The 12899-nt window shown below is 37.0% G+C and overlaps 1 protein-coding gene across 4 annotated transcripts in view; it reads left to right on the top strand.

Moving 5' to 3' along the window:
- EPS8 (epidermal growth factor receptor pathway substrate 8) overlaps positions 1 to 12899 on the top strand; it is a 193485-nt gene that overhangs the window by 77135 nt on the left and 103451 nt on the right. The window contains exon 1 of one of the 4 annotated variants that reach the window (XM_011283819.4): positions 7099 to 7455. The exons of the other annotated variants lie outside the window; for them this stretch is intronic. The gene's annotated coding sequence lies outside the window, so the exon portion shown is untranslated. Of the gene's footprint in view, positions 1 to 7098; positions 7456 to 12899 lie in introns of those variants that run through there. 4 annotated transcript variants of the gene reach the window in all.

The following is a 12899-nucleotide window of genomic DNA, read 5'->3' as shown; positions in this document are numbered from 1 at the left end:
CCTGTGGTCACATTATCTATCTGACCAAAGTGAAAGAGGATTTTAAAGGCAAATACAGAAGGTTACCTAGTTGTGAACAAACTTTTTTTAATATGGAGGGAACTCAGTTTTCTTAAGTAACCAGTGACCTGATAAAGACAACATGGAGCACAGGAAATTATTCTAAGACAACATCTAAGGTAGATTACTTAAAAGGTAAAGAAAACTAAGAGAAATAGCAATGTTCTTTAAGCTCACCATTTAATACTTAGTTAACCACTTTATTACACTGTGCTCTTTTATGCATTGTTTCATTCAGTCTCTCTGAAGAAGATACTATTATCTTTATTTCATAGACAAGCAGACAGATTTGGTGGAGTAACTTGGCCAAAGTGATACAGCTATAAATAATAGCACTGGTGTTTGTACCTGTTTTGCACATGAACCTGAGTTTTTTACAACTATGTTCTATTGCCTACATTAATGATTTGTTTAAGGTCATATGATACTAAATGATAGAGCCAGGGGAAAAAATTTAGCTGTTTGAAACCCCATGGCTCTTTGGACCATAACATTTCACCTCTTGACATAGGTTTATTTAACCTCTTTTCCATAGGTCCATCTCCCAAATACAGAGGAATTAGATACTAGTGTTAGAATTGTCATTGGAAGGTCTTGAAACAGCAGATTAAATAAAGCTTAAGAAGTTTTTTGGAGGATCAATACTTTATTGACGAGAAATAAACTTGAAAGTAAATCCTTAATATTTTGCTCAACCCCAGTAAACTTGCAATGTATTAACACTTCAGCCAAAGGCCATGTAGTTATATATTCTTCTGCCTGTGCAGACTCTAGCCTGGTGATATTCAAAGAAGTTAAATCACTTTTTGAAATGAATATAGCCTCTGGCAGTTTAATATCAGTGTTTCATTGTGACATTCCACTTCAGATCCTGTTGAAGCTTTGCTGTAATGGCTTCTCATTATATGACCACGGTACTATGTGCCACTGACACAGCTTGTCTGATTTAAGTGCCCTCTGCCACCCCTCTTTATTGGTAACACATGAGCTTTAAGGATCATTTGATGTGCAAATTTAATTGCAGGTTTTATTTTTGAAGGATGACATAAGCTATGTCATTCTAATAGCTATTTCTACAGCTTTTTCTAAACTGCTACTCTGAAAACATGCATTTCCTTCTGTATTGTAATGCTTCCTGATTTACTTTTTCAAGCCTGCTTGCTCAGTTAACTTGTTGAAGTGTATATGTGATGGTTCTTTGTAGTATTTCAGTAGGTATATGCTTTGAAATTAAACTTGGGCAATTCTTATTTTTTGATAAGATAGGTCCTTATGAGCCTTTTTCTTCTGTATCTGTTAATTTCCTCCTCCTCCCTTTCTTCCTCCCTCCCTTTCTTCCTCCCTCCCTTTCTTCCCAGTGCTATAGCACATGATTACAATACTCAAGAGCGGTTGAGTCTCATTATATGGCTAATGTGATAATTTCTTGACTGTATTACAGAGTTATGGTAAAAATACTCTGGAAAGGATCAGTAGGCTTATATGAAATGCCATTTTCTTTCCGAACGACACTAAAGAATCCAGAAGCACCGATGATTTTAATAAAACAAGTACTCCTATCTTTTTTTTTTTTTTTTTTTTGAGAGTAACGTTTTGTGGAAAACAAAGGTTTGGAGGATGATATAGGTTTAAAAAATGCCGTTTTACAAGGAACATCTGTTAGTTCTTCTGATATGCATTCACTGAGTCAATTATGAAGTCTAGTACCATGTGAGTCAGGTGAAATAAGGAAGTTCTGAGTGAAATCTTACTAATGATAGGAAATATTGGTACTACATGCCAAAAGCTTCCACTTTTCCTGCCTCCCAGAAATTCTTTATACCTATTTGTTTTAGAAGAGTCTGTATTTAAATTGGAATTTTTTAGCAGAAATTGGGGGGGGGGCTCTGAAATGTGTTATTTCATAATTTGTGAGGTAAATTGACAAATGTCCTCATAGCAACTAATACTTTTTCCTCATTTGTCATTAGATTTCCTGACTATTCATTCGGTGATTTAATTTTTCTGAAAATTTACCATTTTATGTTTAAAAGTGTAAAACTGCCATTTACAATGATTTAGCCAAAATCTAATTAAGTAGATTTTCTGTTTTTAAATTTGAACTGTGAGAATGTTCTAGAATAGATCTGAATGCGAGCTCACCAATTTGTCTCACTGATCTCATTTTACAGGTGAGGAAATGGAGGCTGAGAGAGGTTAAGTTACTTGCCTGAGGTTATAGAGCTACTAAGTGGCAGAGTTGATGCTTCAACACAAGCCTTCAGTTTCTTAGTATTGAGGTCTTTACACTTTACTACTTGTCTTTGATTATAGGACTTGAATAGAAATGAGACATCACTTTTTTGTTTTCACCATTAAAAAAATATTTGTGTTTTTTTTTTTTTGATTGTAATTGTCAAATAAGGGTGTGACTTCCTGGAACTGTATGGGGATTCCTAAGTGGAAAATTGACACACAGTATCCATAATCAAATGAGTTTGTGTGGTGTTTCCCTGAGTATATACCTAAACTTTGCTACTTTAAGGTGAAACTACCATTTTGTTCCCTTATATATACCCTGTTACCTAATTTTGCAGTTCATTTTTCTCAAATTCGTACTTCTGTTATTGGAGACTCAAACCATCTGTAGACTTGAAAATGTAATTATGGTACCACTCTTCTAATAGCTTATGTAAAGAATGAATATTGTTTGGTCCTGCTATTTATATTTATTCATCCCAAGAAGTGTCCATTATCTTTTTTTGTTTGTTTTTCACCTTTAATCCAGATTCTGTGCCCAAACAGTATCTCCAAAATGATAGTGACTCATTTAATCTTTTTTTAAATTTAGTATTTTTTTATTAATTTTTTTAATATCCAGTTATTTTTGAGAGAGAGAGAGAGACAGAGTGCAAACAGGGGAGGGGCAGAGAAAGAGGGAGACACAGAGTCTGTAGCAGGCTCTAGACTCTGAGATGTCAGCACAGAGCCTGACGCGGGGCTTGAGCCCACAAACCGTGAGATCATGACCTGAGCCGAAGTCAGATGCTCAACCAGCTGAGCCACCCAGGCACCCCATCACTTAATCTTTTTTAATATGAGCAAGTTGGTTCTTCATCTCATTCACATCCCATGCATATTTGCTCTTTTGTATGCCTGTGATATATTAATAATTTTACATGACTCTCCCCAAATATGAATTATATTGCACTGCTATTTCATATCTAGATAAGTTGTTAAAGGATTTGGTTGATCATTCTACCCATATGAATTTAGCTAGCTTAACTTGCATGTTATTGAGATTTGGCAATGTGCAATTTAGAGTTTAGAAACTTCTTTTGGATTCTCTCATTAGTAACATGTTAGTTTCTTACTTCCAATGAGAAAGAGTTTTAAAGTTAGAAGAAGAAGGATTGGTTTACAGAAAACAAAGCAGATTGTGATTCTTGGGAGAGGAAGTGCTGAAAGACAGATGAGGAACCGCGATTGAAGTGTACAGAAACTGAGAGTGAAGTTCTGCATATTTCCAAGGTGAATGTATTGTGACATTGTTGATCTGTTCTGCTTGCCTGTCCTGATAATTTATGTTAATGACTTTGTGTCATTTTGAATCTGAAGGTCTTGATACGTTTTGCTACGTTTTATCTTGTCTGCCTTTGTATTTGTGGTTACAAAGTGTGGAATGTAGGGCAGGGACACCAGTAGAGAGGTGTGTGTGTGTGTGTGTGTGTGCGCGCGCACGCGCGCGCAATTTCCAGCTTCCTTTAATAGTTATGGAAGACATGTGGCAACCAAATCTATGTTCCAAATATATTTCTAATGGCTACTTCTGATACACTGCCCTGTCTTAGAAGGGTGAGGCAGTCAACAAATACCCATGAGCCTTGCTTGGATTTGTCCCGTGTCATTGACATCCTTTAGTGTGCATATGAATGAATATAGCTATAGTCCATGTAGTTTTTTTATTAATATTCTCTTTTTTTAAGTATGCTTCATGCCCAGCTCAGAGCCCAGTACAGGGCTTGAACTCATGACCCTGAGATCAAGACCTGAGCTGAAATCAAGAGTCGGACACTTAACCAACTGAGCCCCCCAGCACCCCTATTAGTATTCTTAATAATGATTAGTTATATACTTGCCTGAACCTGATTAACCTTTTATAAAACTGTCATTAACATCTTTACTGGTGGTTCAGAACCAAAAGGTGTATCAGAATTCTGTTACTTGGAACATGGGGTAAATATAAACAGGGCTCATGGGATTTGTAGATTTCCTCACCCTTAGAAGATAGGGCATTTACCAGAAGCAGCCATAAGAAACATGTATTTGGAATGTGTTAGATTTGATTGTTGCACATTTTCCCATGACTGTTGAAGGAAGCTGGAAATTGTACACGTACATCTCTATTGGTAAACTTGCCCCCCAGCAGGAAATTAAATGTACCAGTTAACTTACTGTTAGGAAAGTGACTGTCTTAGAAGAATAAATGGCCTATATCTAAGCAGCAACGTTTTTGGCATTTAGCAGACCCATGGACCTAAGAGGTATTGTCTTCACAAAGACACACTGGAATTGGTATACCCTTGAGATGTTGTGAAATGTTGTGTTGTGGAATTTTATGATTATATTTTCATTTTCAAAAAGTCTTTCCCTTGTGCTACTGGTCTCCTCACCAAAGAGATATTAGTACTTTCTGGTGTTCTCCTCATTGGTTTCAAAGTTTTATTATTTTTCTTTTCTCCTTTTTTTTTTTTTAAATATGTATTTTGAGAGAGAGCATGCACGAGTGGTGGAGCGGCAGAGAGAGAGAGAGGGAGGGAGAATCCCAAGCCCCGATGTGGGGTTTGAGCTCATGAACAGTGAGATGATGCTCTGAGCTGAAATCAAGAGTCAGACCCTTAACCAGCTGAGCCACCCAGGCAGCCCTTTCTCACTATCACTCCTTTCATAGTGCTGCCCCATATCCTGTCTTTTTTTTTTTTTTTATGATGCTCTTCTGTTGCAGCCTGGGTTCCCCAGGATATAGACTCTCAGATGGAAATTAGTGTGCTAGAAGTTTCTTAAAAAGTGCTCTTTGGATCAACCCCTGTGGAAGGGAAGGGAGATACCAGTATTGGGCAGAAGGGAAATTAGGCTACTGTGCAGTCTTGATGGAGGTCTGACCCAGAGGGGAGTTCTGAAGCCAGGATGGCTCTCTACCATTGTCCCCCATTAGGGAAAGAGGGCCACGTTTTTATATTCCCTGCAGCCACCTGTCTTTGAATGTGGGCTGCCCTGGAAAGGGAGCATGAGCTTGTGTGAGAAGAATCTTCAGCCAAGGCCGTTCTCAAGAGAGCTGGTAGCTGAAGGCTGTCTGCTGGCAGCCGTTCAACAGGGGGATAAATCATTCAGTCCTGAAAGGGGATCTGAGTGGCACATCACAGTTTCCACTCTGTCCTTTTTGCACAGGTGCTGGAGAGGGCTCACGGTGGCCTGGGGGATGGGTCAGGATTTCCAGCAATGGGGCGTTGCAAGGGCAGACTGGTCATCAATGGTAGAGAGGGAAAGTTGGTGTCCAATAGATCCTGCCATATAATTGAGTTCCTGCTTTGCTTATTGTCTAAGTAAGTTTTTAAACTTCTATCCATCTATACTAACAATGTTCTCTTTTTAAGTTACAGAAACCTGATGAAAACTCAGGGTGCTCTATGTAGAGAATATGCATGTCTTTGCATATAAATTCTGTATGGTTTTGTAAAACCTACTTGTTTTTTCTGTTTCCTATTCTTTATAGGCTCTTTTTTCTTCCTCCGTCTCTTAATAATTATGCTTTGTTTTTCTATCTTCATATTAAAAAATTAGTTGAGTGCTGTAATTTCTATTTGGTGTATACACACACACACACACGTGTGTGTGTGTGTGTGTGTGTGTGTGTGTGTGTGTGTGTACCCATTTCTTTTTTAAGTTTATTTGTTTATTTTGAGAGAGAGGGGAAGAGAGAGAATCCTAAGCAGACTCCATGTTGTTAGTGCAGAGCCTGACATGGGCTCGATCCCGTGAACTGTGAGATCATGACCTGAGCCGAAATCAAGAGTTGGATGCTTAATGGACAGAGCCACCCAGGCGCCCCTGTTTGGTTTGTTAATGTTCAATCACAGTAAATCATTTTCTTACATGTTTTGTAATTTCTAAATTATAGGCTTATCTTCATTTGAGATTTTTGTTGTTGTTGTTTGGCTTAGTTTTTCTAGCTTATAGAGGTCCCATGTGGCCTATAGAGTGTTATTCTAGAGTGGTTTCATTTCTTCTGGATACTCCAGGGATATCACAAGCCTCAGACCCAATTTTATCTTAATTTTTGAGTTTGAAGATTCTCATAGAAATAAGATTTAGACTTGAGAACTGTTGTGACACAGGTGTAGGGTTTTAATTTCTGGTTGTGCATTTCCCCTATGCTTTTACCCAGATTCCCAGAGACAGGTTGTCTTGAAGTTTTACTAAGACAGTGGGTGGATTTGTCCTGTTCCCTGCATCATTTTTTGACTGTGATTGCAGCCTTTTGAAAATAGCTCTGGTTTTTTGAAAGGATCTCAGTACCAACTTTATACCTTGTGTGTCTGAGAGCTCTTTCTCTGCCTGCACATGGTCATCAGGGTACAGTTGGGTAGGTGGTATCCTGTGTTGAGGAAAAGCAGGGCCAGAAATCTAGACTCTTCTTCTGAGAGAATACTTTCTTCCCATCTCATTGCTTGAGAGGGCATCTCCTTACCAATTTCAGTTAGGCCGAAGTGCTAAGGTGATTCCTGTGGCCATTTCTGGAGGCCATAACTGGCAGTATTTACTTTGTGCATACCACTTTGGCCCTTGGTTCTAGCTTTGGTGTGGCACCAGGGGATTTTCTTTGTCGTAAGTGAAGCTGTGTTATTTCTTTTTAAATTTTGTTACACTCTTTTTCATTTTTTCTGTGTGTTTGCAGTGGAAGGTCTTCATTAGCTCAGTTAACCACGTTGCTGTACCTGGAATTTCTTCCAGTTACTTATTAACCTCTGTTCCTCAGATTCCACCGCTAACAATGGGAATAATAATAGTGTCTGTCTGTATGGTGTTAGTTTGGAGCACATCTTAAGTTCTCAGTCATTGTTAGCTATTATTATTTGCACCATTTACAGCTTTACTTTAGCACCTTAGGGAAGAGTTGGAAATGAAGTGGTTGTGTTTCTTACTTAACAAGAAGAGGAAGTCTTAGTTAACGCCCTAGAGAAACCAGAGGAGAAACTTTGTTCACTATAGTAAAATGCCGAAACTGAAGCTTAGAGTCCCACCCTTTCTGTTGATATGCCGAAGGTCACTTGGCACCCAGAGTGAGCTGAGAGGAATGTCCTCTCAATATTGCCTGGCGGATCGCTTAGAGGAGTCTTGCTTGGATTGTGTGGATAGGTAAGTTTGACTTTGTGAATATTTACTTTGCTAAGGAGGGCTCTCAAAGGCATAATTATTTTAGAAGATATATATAGACCTTGAAACATGCAGTAATACTTTTTAGTCCCAGTTAGCCTTTTGACAATTTCTTAAATTCCCATTTGGTATTCCAAGTGGATTCTGAACTTGTTGAAATTGGTGCCTCGGGCTCCTCAGAGCCCTGCCTCCTGCCTCTGGGGGATTTTAAAGGATTTCTTTCTGTTAGGTCATATGTTTAAGAGAATCATTTTCCTCCATAAATTGTAGGTGAGAAGAAATCTGTTGACGATTAATAGTTGGGGAAGCACAGATAGAATATATGAAGTTTTCTTAAAAATTACTTTTAAGTTAATCTGATAGGCAAAATACTGTGATTATCCTATAAATATTAACTGCTTTGGATTGTTTATACAATGTCAGTTGTACTATGAAAATTTGCTTATTAACCAAGTTCAGTTTTCTTAGGTTGTTATTGGCTTTGAGTCCACAGACTTAACACTGCCAAATTTCTGTGTAAACATTTTGCTTGGGACCTAAACTGTAGTGAATATGTGTATTTAAAGTTTTTTTTTTTCTTCTTCCCCTGAGCCTGTGTATATTAATGGAACTTGTAAACATTTAAATAGTCAATTAATGGAAATTTTTAAGGAAAAACTCTTCCAAAAAATTCAATCATGTGATTATGTTGTAAGTATAAAATTTGAGCTTAGTGTGAAATATCTATATATATCTATAGATAGATACATAGATATATATAGATATATATAGATACATAATTCTTACATAGAGATGTTTTTGTAGCTTTTATCGATTTGTTACATTTAATTTTTTTTAGGAGGAGTCTTTTTGTTGTTATGTTACGAGTAATTAAGTGCAAGGCCAAGATTTATACTATTTAAAAACAAGAGTTAATAGTATTGTATCACAGTATACTAGATAGAGAACAAAAGTAAGTAACCGGTTACATGTCTATTTTGGTGCTGGGAAATGAATGCATTCTTGAGTTCAGGTGCCATGGTTATTATGCCTATATTGATCCATTGAAGTACATTCTTGAATATGTTGATTTTTCTCTAATGTGTCTGCTATTTATTAAGACTCTACACCATAAGGAATGTCTCTACACCCCAAACTTAAACTTCCCATATAAGCACAATGTGCAACTGTTTGGTAGCATACATAGGTGAGATTCCGTGGAATGTTTATGGCCTGAGTTATTCTTAACCTTGTTGCAGAGCTTTGGTCAGCTTTACAGGGCAAACTCTAAAGCAAGTGTCAGTGTCATGCTCAGTATAAATTTTGTATATGCTCTCGGAATGGTATGTAATGTTGGGGAGGGGCAGAGAGCGAGGGAGAGAGAGAATTCCACGTAGGCTCCATGCTCAGTGCAGAGCCCTACATGGGGCTTGATACCCCAACTATGGGATCATGACCTGAGCCGAGAAGAACTGAGCCACCTGGGTGCCCCACATGGAGTTTAGTTTTAAAAGTGGTTTCTGTTTTTCTGCAGATGGACTTGGAAATACTTTCTTCAGTTTAAGTAAATTACATATAGGAGAAAATGACTTTGGGAAGGATAAGATGTTTATACTGATTTTCTGTGTAATTCTGAAATAAACTGTATAGAGAAGTTTCCTTTTTAGTTTATTTTTCAGAGAAATGTTGCATTAATTCATCAAGGTAGGCGTGAAGATAAAGAAATTCTTTCTAGTTTTAAGCAGACAAAAATTAGCTCATTATATTTTAGATTTTTAAATAATACTTTACTTGAATTGTGTAAAATTTTTGTGTGGATGATATAACAAAGTAGATTTTCATATAGTCTTTTGATCATTTACCCTGTAACAAAGTTCTAATTTAATTAAACAATTATTCTTTAAAATTCTTTTTTCTGTTAGAGTTTAAGCTTGTGTGTGTGTGTGTATGTATATATACATATTTTTTAATGTTTATTTTTGAGAGCGAGAGAGAGAACAAGCGGGGGAGGGGCAAAGAGAGAGGGAGACTCAGAATCCAAAGCAGTCTGACGCGAGGCTTGAACCAACAAACTATGAGATCATGACCTGAGCTGAAGTCAGACACTTAACTGACTGAGCCACCCAGGTACCCCCCGTGTGTATATTTTTAATTTTTAATTTTTTCATGAAACACTGAAAAGTGGACTTTCAGCTAATAAAAATGTATTATTTTAGTTAAAATTTGTGGCATTTCTGTCTGCTGTATAGAATTCATTAACAGATTCAGGGACATGATTAGAAGAAACTTGTAGTAGTTGTAATTCTTAATATATATTCTAAGGTATTAAAGCAATATGTGAAATACTGTGCTCTTTGTACTTAGTGATGTAAAATCTGAGCTGAAATGGAACATGTGTTTCTTATACTTGCCTTAGACCTTATGTGCACATTAATCCAAGAAGGTTTTGCTTTGGGAGAACATTGATATACAGCTTCTTGACTATTAAAAAAATATTGTGTCAGATATTTAAATGTAATTCAAAACCATATTAACTTTCTTAATTATATGATCCAATGATCAGATTTAAATATCTGCTAATATTATTACTCTTAAGTTGTATTCTTCTTTTTCCCTCATTGTTTCCAAAAATATACTTTCCTCTCATTTTGCAGGTAATTTTTTTTATTCCACTATTTTTTATAATTTGCCAGACCAAATGACACAGTTAGGATCCATTAAGTAGAGCTGTGAATATCAATCTTGGACACAAAGCTGGGGATTGTTGTTGGGAAAGCCCTCCTGCTGCTCTTACTTGGCATTCCAAAGACTCTGAATGAAGTCTCTTCACTTATTTCAAAGCCTGGGTTTGTGAAGGCCAGTTGGGCTCCCTTTTGCTCATTCATCACTGATGTTACACTCTTCTGGTTAAATTACACTCTTCTGGTTAAAAATTGTCAGTGACTTTCCCATTTTCCATCAGATAAAATTCAAAGTTTGTTATAGAACTTATTATTTGTCATCATGTATCTTAATTTGTGGCCTACGTGTCTTGATCTTTATGCTTTATTGTATATTTCCTGCCTTTTTCTTTATTCATGCAGCAATTAGAAAACGTTTCCCTCATAATCAAAATTTAACTCATCCATAAGGTCTGCTTATCACCCCCATTAAATTTCTCCTGGTCCCTTTTTCCAACATTGAAAGTAATCTGTTTTTTTTTTTTCCTGCATTAAAAAAATTTTTTTTATTTATTTTTGAGAGAGGATAAGTGGGGGAGGGGCAGAGTGAGCCAGACAGAGGATCTGAATCAGGCTCTGTGCTGACAACAGGGAGCCTGAAATAGGGCTTAACCTCAGAACTGCAAGATCATGACCTGAGTTTAAGTCAGATGCCCACCTGACTGAGCCACCCAGGTGCCCCTTCCGCATTGTCTTAAGGGGCTTCATGTTCTGTCTTGTGTTGCAGTTATTTTTACATGTGTTATAATATTTTACCCCTCCTGTATAGCCTCGACCAACTTTAAATGATCCACTGAATTACTTAAGTCTCTTACCTCTTACCAGGATGGATGGAGGTGGTTTCATCATGTTTCTCCTATGATACCTTGTATTCAGGAAATACTCATAAATATTTGGTGAGCGAATAAATGAAATGACATGACAGCGTGTTACCACCAGACATTTTATTCCTCTGTTGGAATGGACATTTGGGGATAGGGGATCAGTTAGAGAAGAAAACAATTGTGACATAGCTGTCTGAATCTGAGCTGTCCCCAGAAGGGAAAGCTGAGGGAACAGTCAAAGATGCAGTTAAGAAATATTTTAGATCATGTTTAATGGCTCACTACTGACGAGGAAAGAACAACGTTTTCTAGATAAACACTAGATAAATTGAAGAGTAACACAGGCTTTGTAGATCGTGACTAGAGTTCTGAGTCAGAGAACATTAATCATGAGTCTGTAGTTTGGGAATGAATAGTCAGTTCTTCTATAATGCTTGTTTTGAAAATGGGAATTTATTCCTACATTATTGGTACTAGGGAACAGTTTGAGGATATTTCACACTTGTCATGTGTATATTATCTGAGAAATAGTAGGTGAACACCGAGAGTTCCACCTGGTTGACCTGAGCCACATAGGAATACACAAAATGCATGGGCACAGTCCTCGGACGTCTCCAGTTACCTCACTTCATTGTACGCTATGAACTGCAAACACACCCATATCTTTTATAGTTTTCTCTCCAATTTCAGATAACCCTTTCCCCTCCATTTCACAATAACTTACTTATGTGTAACCCTGTGGCAGCCAGTTCCACAAGCAAACTTCAGGTCTTTTTCAAGGTAAGGTACCATGTTTATTGTGGTTTTTATTTTTTTAACCATTTAAATTACGTAAAACTGCTACAATCTTTATTAGTTTCTTTCCTTTTTTTTATGAAGTGTCACTGACAGAGTTTTTGAGTGTTGTGCTTCTAACCCCATTTTCTCCATAAGCCTTGTGGTTTTAATGATGTGATTTTGCATCGCATCATGATTTTTAGGAATATGTGTGTTGCATTATAACAGAACAGGCTTGTCCTAATCGTTAACCTACAGAGTGCAAACTGATGGTTCTCCCTCTCTCTTTCCTTCATTTCTGCTCTTCCTCTTCCCTCTCTTTTGATGGTGAAAGAAACTAAATAGACCCTGTAAGGAGGGACACAGCATGACAGAGCAAAATACCAAAGGACTTTTTTTTTTTTTTTTTTTTTTTTTTACAAAAAAGGGCATAAATTTACCGGTGGACATAAATGGGTATCTTCAAAAGCAGGCAGGGACTGAGAAGTAAATACAAAAGCCAGTGGCCTCCTGGAGTAAAAATATATCTTACCTTTAAATAATAGTAATTATGTTTAACATTTTTTGAGCCTTTACTATATGCTGGGCACTGTGATAAGTGCTTGACATAGTTTACGCCATGTAATCGTCATAAAACGCTATAAAGTATGTGTTATTACTGTCTTCATTTTACAGATGAGGAAAATGAGACTTAGAAGGGTTAATTAACTTGCCCAAGGTAGGTAACTCATAAATATAAAGGGCAGAGCCAGTTCTAGAATCAGGTCTGACTTCCGAGCCTTAGATTTTAGTGGTCTGTCACAGTACTTTGTAGATTATAAGTTAATAGACTACAGGTGTTATTTCCTCTACACTTAACTGTGTCTGATTGGCATCACGGGCTATTTCTATGCCTGTAATAATTGAAGAAACGGAGGTGCCCAGGCTAAGAAATGTGCAGATTGTCAGAGGCAGAACAATAACAGAAATTAATTCTAATACCTAATTCAGGTTTTTTTTTTTTTTTCTGGAGTTTATATATAGAAAGGGAGAAAATTTGGACAGTTGGCAATAAGGAGGTAAGCTGAGCTGAATAGAAGGAGAAATAATTGCTTTGGAAGTTGAAAAAAAGGAGGTGAATTTGTAA

This window comes from Felis catus, chromosome B4 (genome assembly GCF_018350175.1).
Source record: "Felis catus isolate Fca126 chromosome B4, F.catus_Fca126_mat1.0, whole genome shotgun sequence".
Taxonomy (NCBI): domain Eukaryota; kingdom Metazoa; phylum Chordata; class Mammalia; order Carnivora; family Felidae; genus Felis; species Felis catus.
Note: the sequence above shows the minus strand (reverse complement) of the source record. Positions and strands in the feature narration are given on the sequence as shown.